Raw genomic sequence first — 13,814 nt, 5'->3', positions numbered from 1 at the left:
TGTGCAAATGAGAAATTTAGCACAAAGACCATATGGACTAGATGACACATTTATACGTGACTGTTAGGGCTGCTGTGAGAGTGTCATCAAACATGCATTCGTCATATCTCTCGTAACAACATTCATTGGCACCTAAATAACAATTTTGTATTTAATATTTTTTTCACATCATGACGCACCTACCTACTTACCTACTACCCACCTACCCACCTACCTACCTATCTAACTACCCACTTACCCACCAAAAAAGTATCGGCGAAGTTCGTAAGTTTCGTAAACTGTACTAGACATCTTTTTTTAAAAATGAAAATTCATTGACATCATTGACATATGTTACATTTTGCGACAACCTTAATTAGTGCGTTGGGCTTGTATGAAAACTCACTTCGAACTACTCAATTACATGCCATTTATTTTAACATTACACGGTAAGCGTAACCCAACTGTTGTGATGTGAGGTGAGGACAGGTTCGACAATAAACCAACACGAAAGTACGAAAGAGACATACACTGCCTATTAGAGAATGGACCCCTGACCTTTCCTAACCCCACCATTTATTATACCCTACCTAACCTAAATTTCCTGCGCTAAATGTCACTTCCCTCCAAATCGTTCCTATTCTACAGAATTGTGTGTACTATTTATTTACATTCTTTAATCTCAATATAACTAAAATAGACTTTTGTTTGAAGGGTAATGAAAACATGTAAACAAAAGGGACGCTACTCTAAATCTATGCGAATACTTATATACAGTGGCGTAGGCAGGGGGTTTAGGGGGGGTCAGGTTCCCAGAAAGAACCGCAACGGAAAAAAGCGCAACGGAAAAAAGCGCAAAACAAAAAGCGCAACGGAAAAAAGCGCACACGGAAAAAAGCGCACACGGAAAAAAGCGCAAAGAGAAAAAAGCGCACACAGAAAAAAAGCGCAAAGAGAAAAAAGCGCAAACAGAAAAAAGCGCAAAGAGAAAAAAGCGCACACAGAAAAAAGCGCAAAGAGAAAAAAGCGCAAACGGAAAAAAGCGCAAAGAGAAAAAAGCGCACACAGAAAAAAGCGCAAACGGAGAAAAGCGCACACAGAAAAAAGCGCAAACAGAAAAAAGCGCAAACGGAAAAAAGCGCAAAGAGAAAAAAGCGCAAACGGAAAAAAGCGCAAAGAGAAAAAAGCGCACACGGAAAAAAGCGCAAACGGAAAAAAGCGCAAACGGAAAAAAGCGCAAACGGAAAAAAGCGCACACAGAAAAAAGCGCACACGGAAAAAAGCGCAAACAGAAAAAAAGCGCAAACAGAAAAAAAGCGCAAACAGAAAAATTCGCAACCAGAAAAAACACAACGAAAAATGTGCAAAATAGAAATTTAGCACAAAGACCATATGGACTAGATGACACATTTATACATGACTGTTAGGGCTGCTGTGAGAGTGTCGTGTTTGATCACGTGATCTACTACCATTTAAAGCGTACCACTACCATGTGCATTTCTATCAACATGATACAGGCGATAATCGCTTTACACAATGCCTATTATTTTCTTGGTCAATAATTATTCAACTACTATTCTCGTATAAATAAACATAAAACTATCGACATTACACGAAGTATCTTTCACATTTTCCCTAGTCCGAACTACCTAGCTTGCATACCATAACAACCCGTTCCTATGGCAAAACTTCACTCTCTTTCATCCGCGTCATCAAACATGCATTCGTCATATCTCTCGTAACAACATTCATTCGCACCACAATAACAATTATGTATTTAATATTTTTTTCACATCATGACGCACCTACCTACCTACCTACTACCCACCTACCCACCTACACACTTACCTATCTACCCACCTACCCACCTATCTACCTACCTACCTACCCACCTACCACTTACCCACCTACCCACTTACCCACCTACCCGCCTATCCACTTACCCACCTACCCACCAAAAAAGTATCGGCGAAGTTCGTAAGTTTCGTAAACTGTACTAGACATCTTTTTTTTTAAATGAAAATTCAATGACATCATTGACATATGTTACAAATATGTTACATTTTGCGACAACCTTAATTAGTGCGTTGGGCTTGTATGAAAACTCACTTCGAGCTAACTCAATTACATGCTATTTATTTTAACATTACACGGTAAGCGTCAGCCAACTGTTGTGATGTGAGGCGAGGACAGGTTCGACAATTAACCAACACGAAAGTACGAAAGAGACATAGACTGCCTATTAGAAAATGGACCCCTTAACTTTCCTAACCCCACAATTTATTATACCTTACCTATCCTCTAAATTTCCTGCGCTAAATGTCACTTCCCTCCTAATCGTTCCTATTCTACAGAATTGTGTGTACTATTAATTTACATTCTTTAATCTCAATATAACTAAAACAGACTTTTGTTTGAAGGGTAGTGAAAACATGTAAACAATAGGGACGGTACTCTAAAGCTATGCGAATACTTATTTGCAGTGGCGTAGGAAGGGGGGGGGGGTTAGGGGGGGTCATAACCCCCCATAGACCCCTCGGTATATATATATATATATATATATATATATATATATATATATATATATATATATATATATATATATATATATATATATATGTATATATATATGTATGTATATATATATATATATATATATATATATATATATATATATATATATATATATATAAAGTGTGAGGGGGTGCAAATCGAAAGTTTGAGGGGGATGGGGGGTGGGGGGTGGAAAGTCTAGAAGTAACACTGCATTTAGCCTATATAACAGAAGAGCTATGGTTGTTTATATCATTTTGCATTCGTCCGGTAAACATTTCAGTAAGATACATTAAAAAAACTTCCATAACCTTTTTATAAAGAAACAAAGAGAGATGAAGTTTTATAATAACATCAGGCTTTGACTACTCCAATGGCATCTTTATTGTTAAACTGATTAACTATGTATTGTATGGTTCTACATGAGAGGGTCAACACTATCATTATATTCTTTCTAGCCATTCAGTAGTTTATCCCAAAACACGACGACATCAAGGTATACAAATGATTCGACAGGGTGACATTAATTTGACTATTTATTCCATTACAAAGGACGACTTGAACGAACAATAATAAGACTGGACTACATTACGACATCACTCTAACACAACAAGAACAAGTATACTTTTTAACTTCTTTCCCCGACAACAACGAACCTACACTAAAACGACAACAACGAACCTACACTAAAACGTCTCATTCTTGCGAACCGCGTAACTATTCAATGCGTCATTAAGTTTCGCACTAATATTCGTTCACACAAATCCTTGTTTAAACATACATCAAAACTATATATATATATATATATATATATATATATATATATATATATATATATATATATATATATATATATATATATATATATAGTTCGGAATAGGGAAAATGTGAAAGATATTTCGTGTAATGTCGATAGTTTTATGTTTATTTATACGAGAATAGTAGTTGAATAATTATTGACCAAGAAAATAATAGGCATTGTGTAAAGCGATTATCGCCTGTATCATGGTGATAGAAATGCACATGGTAGTGGTACGCTTTAAATAGTAGTAGATCACGTGATCAAACACGACACTCTCACAGCAGCCCTAATAGTCATGTATAAATGTGTCATCTAGACCATATGGTCTTTGTGCTAAATTTCTCTTTTGCACATTTTTCGTTGTGTTTTTTCTGGTTGCGAATTTTTCTGTTTGCGCTTTTTTTCTGTTTGCGCTTTTTTTCCGTGTGCGCCAGGGGCGGAACTACAGTGCCGCCAGACCCCGCAATGCGGGGGGGGGGGGGGCACGCCATTTAGGGGCCCAGAGCCGACCATAATAATTTTTTTTATAGTTAAATAAAAAAGAATGTTTCTTTCATTTTTGACTTGTTGGTTGTTTTGTTAACAATTACCGTAGCTGCGGTTGGATTATCTTTATTCTATAGACACCACCCCACGCTCTTGTATCTTCTTTTTCCCTTAGTTTTTAAACAACTGTGAAAGCCGAGTCTTTCTCCTGCAATTAAACTTATCAAAGATAAGCAAATGTTCAAACCACTTCCATGACTTATTTCCCTTTTTTTTAAAAATCAAATAGGGGTGATCATAAGCTCCTTTTAATAGATTTGTACTAAACAAACTTCTCTTAATTATTATTTTTTTATAAGTAATTATTAAATAATGACATTGTATAAATAGGAAATATGTTAAATCAATAATATTTTAAAAATCAATAATATAAATACAAAAAAAAATATAAAAATAAACATAACACGAGACACCATTACTTATACAAAGCTTTCATGTTTTATATTATTTTGACCGACTAGATTTCAAGAGGGCTTCTATCAAAAATTAATTAAAACTGATTTTTAGGAAACACATTAATGCACTTACACTTGAGCCCAACATAAAAGACCCTGCTCAAGCTGAGGCATACACAATTTATTTTCAAAATCGTGCAGAGTATGAGAGACGAGTGAGAGAGCAGGCTTCCAGATTCAGGGACCCAACTTCTCGATAGGATTGTAATTTAAGAACATGAGGCATTTATCCCTAGTATACTGGCCCACATTGTTACTGCTGAACATGTATAGCCTAAAAAGATACATCAGTGGAGTTTTCTCAGTTTTTGTACTTTTTGTCAACTTATTACTTTGAGTCATATTTTGTCCTGAAAAACCTTTATGTATGATATTGAATAAATAGTCAATGATTAAAAAAAAAAAATGCACTTACACTTCAGTTATAACTATTTGTACCCCTCCCCTCCTTTAGGAAGCCCAGAACAACCTTTGAAGCAAATTTCTTTAATATAAAGCCTAATATAACCCATCGCTTCCATTTATTATAGCCAAATATTGTCCCAATTATAACTTTAAATTTTCAGATATAGCAAAGTACTTTTGGCCCATGAAATACCCCCCCCCCCCCCACCCCACCCCCCCCCCACCCCCCACCCCATTAAAATACAAATTTTATTCTGTAAAATAATATGTAAAATTTTGAGAATGAAAGTTTCAGGAATAGTTGAAATTGTAAATCTGCACCAGTCTTCTTATGTCGCATGATGAACGTAGTAAAAATCAGCTACTGCCACCACTCATTGGCTGGGCGCGCGGAAAGACAAATCTACAACACTGAGACGTAAAAAAAAAAAAAAAATTAATGCACTTACACCAGGGGTCGGCAACCCTTTGAAGCGGAAGAGCCAAAAGTTACAATTTTCGAAATTTCCCTGATTTTAAAGAGCCACTAACATTTTTTTAATTTCAAATATTATTTTTTTTATTAAGATTATTAGTATTTGTTCAAGGAGCTGGAGAGCCGCATCTTGATATCAAAAGAGCCGCATGACATGAAGTTGAAATTTTCTTTTAATTGATTTTTTTTTTCAAATCCCGAACAGGCCAGCATTACCTATGTTCATATTTTGTGATTGTATATATATATATATATATATATATAAATATAAATATATATATATATATATATATATATATATATATATATATATATATATATATATATATATATATATATATATATATATATATATATATATATATATATATATATATATATATATATATATATATATATATATATATATACATATATTGGGGGGGGCTAAAAAAAATTTTTGCGGGGTGGCCCTTTTTTTCTAGTTCCGCCACTGCTCTATCTACTGTAGAATCTATTCCAAAAATAAATTTCTATAATAAACTTTTTCAGGACTTAAATATTTTATAGAAATCTTAAATTGTTTAGCAATGAAACTGGCTAATTTTGGGTAAAAAAAATAATTTGAAAAAATAGGCATATTCGTGTAAGTTATTTTTTTAAACACTTCTTTTATTCTCCATATTTTAAAAGGTACCTATTTAGCTGAGATGGTAGTGTACTTGATACCAGACAGGTGGTGCTGACACCAAGTCAAACCTATTTTTTTTTAATAATGTGAATCTTCCTATTTTAGACTATAAAGAAAGGAACTACTTTGGAAATCTTTGTTTATCTATGCAATTTGCTAATCTCTATAATATATGAAGCAGGCGCTTCAAATTTGGCAGGATTTTGCCTTGGGGCGACAGAACACGGGGGCCGGTGCCGGTTGGCCTAAAGGTCTACGATGAGGGGGTCAAAACAGACCTCGACTGACCGGCGCCTTATATGAGATATATAATCGAAAAAAAATTGTCCACGTAGGAACCTCTTCATAACTCCTGAGGTCGTAGACCGACCCTCGGGCGAATTAATTAAGCATTCAAATTCTCAATGTTTTTGAAAGCCTAAGCGAAGCTGGGCAGCATGCCTAGTTTAATACATCAAAGTATTAACAAATATCATGCAACTATATGTTAGTGACTTTTTTTCCTGTCACTTTTTTTCCTGTCACTTTTTTTCTGTGTTTTTTTTCCTGTGTTTTTTTTCCTGTGACTTTTTTCCCTACAATCCAAGCATACTGCAGGTAGGAAGGTACAGCGTGGACCCTTCTCCCCACACACTGAGTTGGAACAGCCTATAACCGACTCAATTATGGAAGCCATAGATAGATTACCCTTAAATTAAAACATACTATATATTATAATAGATAAACTAATATAAAAATAAGGCCTGCCGAACAAGAGATGCATACGTTGTATTACTTAAGAGTGTTGGATAAGCTAACTCTAAAGAATATTGATGAAGGGGTCCCACTGGCAGGAGTCATATTCAATGAGACCGCTTTGCCGGGAGACTTAGTCTCTAAAGAAACGGTATTGTCAGTGGTCCTTTTCAGAGTTTCTTCCAGGCATCTCTTCGGGGGGGGGGGGGGGGGGGGGCAAAGCCCCCCCGAAATTTTTTTACCGCCCCCCCCCCCGAACGAAATGAAATTTGTATCATTTGTATAGAAAATATATACTTTTAACAGTGTCCGCCCCCCCCCCCCCGAAGAAAGTTTACCGCCCCCCGAAGATTTCATGTGCCCCCCGGAGAAAAAAGTCTGGAAGAAACACTGGTCCTTTTGTCTGGAGCCAAATTGACAGGAGCCGTTTTGTGGAGAAACTAAATGGCGGGAGCCTATTTGTCGGGAGTCGTAATAACGATGGCCGTTTTGTGGAAAAACTAAATGACGGGAGCCTATATGTCAGGAGCCTAATTGACTGGAGTCCTTTTGTCGGGAGCCTATTTAACGGGAGCCTATTTGTTGGGAGCCTAAATGACGGGAGCCTATTTATCGGGAACCTTTATGACGGGGTCCATATGTCGCTGGCCATTTTGACTAGGTTAATTTGACGGGGCTCTTATGTCGGGGCCGATTTGTCGGGGTCGTTTTGACGGGGCCGTTTTGTCATTGGCCGTTTTGACGCCGCACGCATTTTTATTTGTGTCTGTAATGTAATTTTGAAATAAACCGGAAGTAGTCTCCCCTAAACTTTCTCGAATATTCTTATATAACACTACGGGAGATGGTACATCACGATATAGTCATGATTTTTAATCCATTTTTAATTACTTAAACTTTTTAAAACAGAATAAAATCTCGTAGAAAAAATAACTGCGCACCAAGCGATCGCCAAGCAAAATGTGCATAATAGTGAAGAATATTATTAGTACTTTATAAATTCACATGCGCTTTTATGCGAAATCGGAAATAGCGTAAATTACTACTTCCGGTCAACGGAAGTTACTCAAAATTTGACCGATGGCAGAGAATTAGATATTTTACGTACAAGGAAAATTTCATTTATCTATATGAAATAGTACTCAAGTTATAGGCTTTTGAAAATTTAAAGTAGAAAAAGTTCAACTTCCGATTATCGGAAATCGCTCAAAAGTTGATACAGATCTACAAATTTGATAAAATACTTATATATACTTTTCCGACTCAGGGAGGTGTAAAACGTCGAGATTTGAGAAAATCTCGATTTTTTTAAAAAAAATTTGCACGATTACAGTACTTTCTCTATACTTCGTATACGAGAAAGTAAAAGTTAATTACACTATTCAAACTTTATATATAAAGTAATTATTTGTGCAGATTTATGTATACTTTATTCTTATTCATTTATTCTTAAGCAAATACTTTATACAGTGGACTTAAACTTAACACCCTTCTTGTCAAGAGTTACTACCCGTAGAGGTTTTTTAAACATCGCAATTGTTATTTTTAGAATGATAAATTTACATATCTGTTAATTATAGTACTATTAATACTATTATGCTGAATTGCTGCATGAAAAGTCTTGTGATTTACATCGATATGCCGACCAAACATATTTTTTTAACAAATATCGTTTAAAACTTCGAGTTTAAACAGTTTCCAAAAAGGCTCCACCTTTCTAAATATGGCCAGAGAGGGGGGGGGGGGGGGCGCTCCGTAGAAGCTGTTTACCACTTATGGGTATTCAAGTGGGAAAAATCATTGCTTTTGTAGTAATGTGGTGTGACCCCCTATCCCAGAAGTCCATTGACATGTCAGTTATTACAATCCTCAAAAGCTTTTTCCTCAAGCAAATTTTACAACGTTTAGTTGGTGTCACCCCCTCCGCCCCCCCCCCCCCCCCCGTGATGGCTTAAAACTGAACACAGATAATACTTACGATATTTATCTACAGTAGGTTATTAATGCGGCTTCTATCGCTAGAAGGTTTATTCCATGGTGTCATTCTTCCTCCCCCCCCCCCCTCCCCCTAATCTTGTCGGGATTTGTCAACTTCGCTCTTAAGTCTATTTAACTCTAATTCATTTAACTGGAACGATTTTTTTCCTTTCTATATGTTTTGATACTTTTTTTCCCTTGGTGTCAACAGGTGCAGCCCCCCCCCCCTTTTTTTTTTTTCGCTACGCCGACAAATGTTTCCAAATCTAGTCGTATTAAGAATATGAGTTTCTTGTGCTCAGCGTGCTGTGATCATGGACGTTTGCTTTCACGCCCGAGAGCGGCCACGTGCGTTGCGAAGGGGCAGATAATCGTATTTCAAATATCGCGAGCTACTACTAGTGCTTTACATTTGTAGTCTACATAGGGCCCACAGTCTAGTAGTTTATAGTAGGCACATTAGTATACATAGTGTGTAGCTGTCCAGAGTTAAGATACTTGGATGTAAAAAGGGGTGGTACTCAGCAGTGGCGTAGCGAGGTCGGGTGTCACCCGGTGCGACACTTAATGGTGTCACCCTTCAGAGGCGTAGCGACCCTTCCCGGGGACAAACTTTCAAGTTTTCGATTTGCAACCCCCCCCCCTCAAGTTTTCGATTTGCACCCCCCCCCCTCAAGTTTTTCTCTATATATTTTGCTATTTTTTGCCTTGGTGTCACCCCCCTAAATGGTGTCACCCGGTGCGGTCCGCACCCCCCCCCCTCGCTACGCCCCTGGTACACAGTGTTTCTCCAGGCTTTCTTCTCCGGGGGAGTGGGCAATTGAAATTTTCGGGGGGGGGGGGCGAACACTGTTAAAAGTATATATTTTCTATATAAATTCCATTTCATTCCGGGAGGGGGGGGGGGGAGAGATGCCTGGAAGAAACTGGTGATACTAACTAATCTGCCTTGATGCTTTCTCCTGATAAGCTATGTGTACTATACATTACCTAACATGACATGGAGGTGAGAAATTGTGAGGGGAGAGCAGTGGTACTGATTTCCCCTTTGTTCTCCCATTTGTTCTGGTTGGCTGAGATCTAAGAACAAAGTCCATGTTACCTACAAACTATCACTAAAATAGTGTTGTTAATTACTTAAAAAGAATTATAATAAAGTAATTTACTAATTGACGTCTGCTCTTAGACTTATTTACCCTAGGTCCTAGATCTAATGAATAGTGTTTTGAAAATAAAAGGTTAATTGAAAAGAAAAATTGGAGCCAAAAAAAAAAAAAAAAACATTCCGCAGGCCGTGCAAATAACTACATCATTCATTATTTATGCTATAGCTGAGAAAAAACTGCCAATAACCCCCCCCCCCCCTTTTCCCACAAAAAAAAACACGGTAAAAGGGCCAAGGGGTCATCCATAAATGACGTCACGCTTTTTTTTGACGATTTTTACCTCCCCCCTCCCCTCCGTCACATGTCGTCACAAAAAGCCAGACCCCTCCCCTAAAATGACGTCACACCTCAGCCTACAACCCCCCTCAAAACTACTGTTGAATTTTTCTAAAAACATCGATATTTTTCCAAAATCTTGTCAGAACTCTGTCAAAATAGAGTATTTTGATAAATTCCTATTACAAAACAATTTATTAAAACCGTTTTCTAAAATCCGAATTAATGGCTAAAACTCGTTTTCTAACATTGCCTTTTTATAATGCAAAAATGTGACGTCACACCATCTGAACCCCCCCCCCCCCCCCCACCACATCACACAACCGTCACAAAATGACGGACCCCCCTCCCCCCCCAGAGTTTCTTCCAGGCATCTCTTCGGGGGGGCTTAGCCCCCCCGAAAAATTTTTACCGCCCCCCCCCCCCCCCCCGAACGAAGTGAAATTTATATAATTTATATAGAAAATATATACTTTTAACAGTGTCCGCCCCCCCGAAGAAAGTTTACCGCCCCCCCCCCCCCGAAGATTTCAAGTGCCCCCCCGGAGAAAAAAGTCTGGAAGAAACACTGCTCCCCCCCCCCCCCCCCCGACGAGTGTGACGTCATTTATGGACGACTCCTAATGAGGGGTCATGGTAGTCTAGACTTCAGTAGGCCTGCTTAATATGTCAGTATAGCATGAACTGTGAGGTGATTTTTTCCCCCATCCCCACCCCAGCCAAGCGGTAACAAATGATTGTAGGGAAAAAAAAGTCACAAAAAAAGTCATCAATTATATTTTTGCATGGGGTTTGTTAAAACTTGTTTGTGTTAAATATTCAGCGAGTGCAAACCAACTGTAATGTAGTGTGCGTAGGTTGTATATGTATAGTAATATTTATAGCAAACGGAAAAATATTTAGTATGAAGTGTGTATGTTTTAATTCCGCTATACATATAATGTTTAATATAATTTAATAGAATGTTCAAGCCTTTTCGGTTTTCATCGTGTCTTTTAAATTAGCGTGAAATGGCATAAAGACGTTGCAAATCTGACTTGCTGCCCTCAACTCATCGCAACAATAGTTCAACCACCTTTTCTGACCACATTCATCACGCTCATTATGTAACAAAGCATAGGATCAGAACAGAAAGCCGACACGATACAAAGGCTGGCTTTAACGCAAAAGTTGAGGTTGCTGTGTAAATTACGTCATATTATTTTTACGTATTATTGTTATAAACCATAATGCTTTAACGTTTATAAAATGCTACTAAAACAGAAACAACCCACGCCAATAAACACCCACAAATTTACAATTCTTAACAATTAAATCAAAATATTTCTTAAAAGATTTTTGTGACTTTTTTTCTGTGACTATTTCTGTGACTTTTTTACCGATTAAATTTTTCCTTTGTGACTTTTTTTTCCTTGCAAAAACTGACTTTTCTTCTGTTTTTTTTTCCTGTGACTTTTTTCCGTTCACCGTAAAAAATATGTACTTAGGGTCACTTTGAGTTCACATAAGTGATAGTAGTTACAAGGAGGGGCTGGTTAGTCTAGCCCTAATCGTCAGCATTTGAATTTGAAAAATATTTTTTTTAAAGTTTACATGAAGGTGGATTAAAAATACAGATAGATAAATTATACTTTAACTACCACTTACACACCTTCCCCGTAATTTTCTGCTTTGACTGCCTGTCTGCAGACTCAAACAAACTTGATGAAAAATAGCGGGTAAAATCAAGAGCCTATCATTTCTGATGGCGATAATTCTTTCATTAAATGACAATTTTAAATACTTGTAACACGTCCACACTGTCAGTCGCACAAAAATATTTCTCTTCTCTCCCCCTTCCCATGACGTAACAACTGAGCAATCGGGTTTATTCTGTAATCTAGCAAAAATGTTATTACACTTTATAGACCCGCGGGGAAAAAAATGTGAGTAAATTCACGAAAGAATAGCATTTTTTGTTAGTCGGAATATATGGACTTCGTGGACTATTTGTTTCTAAAACTAGAAAACTCCAGCCCAAAAACGAGCGATTTTCCAGACTTTTTAAAGTCTGAAATTCATTTTTCTAAATTCAAGACTTTTTCCAGACTGCGTACAATACCTGTACAAAGAAGTTTTATTGTGGGTTAGATACAGGTGGGGGCTGGGTATCACGGAGGTGAGAAATGAAATTTTAAGGGGAGGGTAGTGGTACTGATTCCCCTTAGTTCTCCACCCTGCTAGACCATGATAGTCATACATAACATGCCACCCCAGATTAGCTGAGATCTAAGAACTGTAATCCATGTTACCTACAAAGAGATGAAGTTTATTGTGGGCTAGAAACAGGTGGGGGCTGGGTATCATGGAGGTAAGACATTTTGAGATGGGGGGTGGGTGTGTACATCAAAAGTTTGAGGGGGGGGGTGCAAATCGAAATCTTGCGGGAGGGGGGGGGATTCAAATCGAAAAGTTTGTCCCCGGGCGGGCACCGGGAAGGGTCGCTACGCCTCTGAGTGACAGACGTGATGTTTCTTATGGATGACCCCCGAAACCCAGTTATCCTACGGATGACGGGTAGTCTAGTATGCCTTTATGATTGCATTTAAATTGAGTTTATGTTATGAGTGTTGTGTTTGTTTTTTCGTTTTTTTTGCGTTCGTTTGTGTTGTTTAGTTTTGTTCTGTTCCCAACTTGGTATATTTAAAAAAAGATTTACCGTGGCGGAGCACGGGTTGCAGCTAGTACATATATATATATTAGAAAGGCAGAGTAGGTTTTTATTTACCCTTAGGGGTAATAAGTATGTCTGAATTTTGCTTTTAGAAGGTTAGTGTTAACTATTCCTATACCAGTATTACCAGTGTATATTCAGTGGTTTAATAAATGATAAACTTGCACCAATGGCAACAAAAGCCACACAACGATATCTGTATTAACTAGAACATGCAAGCTAATGGACAAAATTGATGTATTCATGTAGATTTAGTTATTATCTAACACATAAAACCATTATGATTTTGATCAGTCAAGTTTTACTCTGATATGATAAAAACTTTATAGCAAGGTAAAACCCGGACAAAAGTCGGCCATTTTGTTTTTGCATCAACAATCAGTGTGGAAAAAAAATTCACCAAAATAATCTTATTCCAGCCAAGTTATAAAAATGGTGTTAAAATGTACAGCAACCAATGCTTTAATACAGGAACAAAGAATGGTCTTGAAAAACTCATTTGGTTTATTACAAAGTGAAGTTTCGTAAGTTATGTCTATTTGGAAAAAAAAAGTTCACAAAATGGTTTTATGGAGGTGAGCAATTGTAGGGAAAGAGCAGTAGGATTGATTCCTGTCTGGTCTTCTCCCTGCTGGACCAAGTTGGTCATAAATTAATTACATAAAATGAATCCTCTGCTTCTGTTATTAAAAATAAACAGTAGATTTGTAGTTTTGTGGGGGTGGGGTGCTGACCGGGTCCTAATAAAACATGGCTCTTAGTGCCCTGCTTTACACTAGTATTTTTTCTGATTGCAAAAATTTATCACCATGTAGATCAGGGGTCTCCGAACTTTTCAGTCCGAGGGCCGCATTAACTATCAAATTTCAGTTCGGGGGCCAGTTTCTTCCAGGTATGTCTTATTTTTCTGGGCAAACTTTCTCAGCCATCACCAACAAACGATTTTTCCTTGGACAAAAAGATCTCTGCGGGCCGGATGAGAGGACTTCGCGGGCCGCATCCGGCCAGCGGGCCGTAGTTTGGAGACCCCTGATGTAGATAAACATTCCTACTTTCAATATC

The sequence above is a fragment of the Physella acuta genome, unplaced genomic scaffold (genome assembly GCF_028476545.2).
Source record: "Physella acuta isolate Inbredline_101_S28 unplaced genomic scaffold, ASM2847654v3 ptg000022l, whole genome shotgun sequence".
Classification (NCBI taxonomy): Eukaryota; Metazoa; Mollusca; class Gastropoda; family Physidae; genus Physella; species Physella acuta.
The sequence above is the reverse complement of the archived record's forward strand: the minus strand, read 5'-3'. Positions refer to the sequence as shown.